Genomic DNA, 2,054 nt, shown 5'->3' with positions numbered 1-2,054 from the left:
AGGGCTGCACCTTACCCCCAGCGCTCTATCTTCCATGCTCAAGACTACGGGTCTTCCTTCTGGGATCAGAATTAGGCTGGACCCCTCCTTCATACCCAAGGTGTGCTCTTGCTTCCATAGATCTCAGGAATTGATTTTGCCTAATTTCTGTCCGGATCCTTCTCATCCTTTAGAGAAAAAATGGCACACCTTGGACGTGAGGAGGGCTCTGAGGATTTATCTCAAAAGAACTTTGTTGACTGGAAAGACTGAAGCATTATTTGTTTCTTTCCAGCTGGGAGTAGGTGATATCCACTACCATAGGCAGATGGTTGTGAGCCTGTATTGCTACTGCTTACCAAGCAAAGTGGCCCAGGTTCCAAGGTCTATCACAGCCCATTCCACAAGAGGTGTAGCTACTTCAGCAGCCTGGGCTACATAAGCATCTTTGACTGAGATTTGTAGGGCTGCTACATGGGCATCCCCTTCACAGTTCCTAAAGAACTATAAATTAGACTATTTTGCTTCTGCTGACTCCACTTTTGGATGTAGGGTCTGTTCATAGAGATGATGAAACAGCTCACAATCTTTAAATGATAATAAATAAATAAATAAATAAATGTGTGTATGTGTATGTGTGTGTGTGTGTGTGTGTGTGTGTATGTATGTATATATATATCTATACTAGTCTCCCTTTATTTATTTATCAGTACAAATAAAACACAAATATACAAAGGCAACATTAAAAATAAAAATATGGTTTTCTGCCTGCATGGTCTTCTGTGATAAGCCGAAGGACAGAAAGAGGGAGTAGCGACCTTCCTCCCATATTTAGGCATACCAGGGGTTGTAACACAAATACATATACATCATATACATATACATATACATACACACACACACACACACACACACACACACACACACACATATATATATGTATTTGTGTTACAACCCCTGGTATGCCCAAATATGGGAGGAAGGTCACTACTCCCTCTTTCTGTCCTTCGGCTTATCACAGAAGACCATGCAGGCAGAAAACCATATTTTTATTTTTAATGTTGCCTTTTTATATTTGTGTTGTATTTGTACTGATAAATAAATAAAGGGAGACTAGTATAGATCTATTTCAAGCTAATTAGCTCTCATCAGCTAGCCATACCCTTACTGGGATTTGAACCTGGGCTGTATATTATATCTTAGGCAGAAGTCTTAGCCTCTAAGCCACAGGCTCGCCTCCTAATTAGCTCGAAATAGATCTATACTAGTCTCCCTTTATTTATTTATCAGTACAAATACAACATACACACACACACACACACACACACACACACACATCATATAGACCCTTTTAAGGGACGACGTGGCTTTGGTACATCCCAATCTGGATGCTACTCCCCCCACTATGGAGAAAGGGCATTGGTCCTTACCTGATACGCCTATTCTCATAGTGGGGGAGTAGCAACCAGTCCCTCCCTGGATTTGTCATGTATTTCTTGATCGTTCAATGCATATTGCTACTTGAGTTTTTTGTGCAAAATAAAAAGGTTTTCAGTTTACAACAATTGTCTGAAGAGGATGACACATCGAGTCTGATAGAGTGCTTTACCGGAAGCTGGGTTAGCCTGGCAACATGGACGTGGCTTAACTGTCTTGTCAGACTTTGTCCAATCAATGAGCGGATGAAGTCAACCCAGTCTGGATGCTACTCCCTCACTATGAGAATAGGCATATCAGGTAAGGACCAACACCCTTTCAGGCCTCTCTACATGGGATCAGTTTATCACATGATTTGGTTGATGCTCGATGTCATGTCAAAACTAGACATTTGTCATGTTTGTCTTTATAATAATTGTTTATGGGACTATGCAATAGAAAATAATGGTTTGTGGCTGCGTATAATAAGTTAACATACTTCACTAGGAAAAGAAAAAAAGAAAATGATCAATTAAAATAATAATGAGTATTCTGCAGGATAAGAATTAATGCAATGGATGCAACAATATCTCCAATGCCCTCTGATAATTTGGCATATTCTGATATACTCCCAAATGGTTGGAATTCTCTTGCTCATT

The sequence above is a fragment of the Natrix helvetica genome (assembly GCF_964273705.1).
Source record: "Natrix helvetica genome assembly, chromosome: Z".
Classification (NCBI taxonomy): Eukaryota; Metazoa; Chordata; class Lepidosauria; order Squamata; family Natricidae; genus Natrix; species Natrix helvetica.
Note: the sequence above shows the minus strand (reverse complement) of the source record.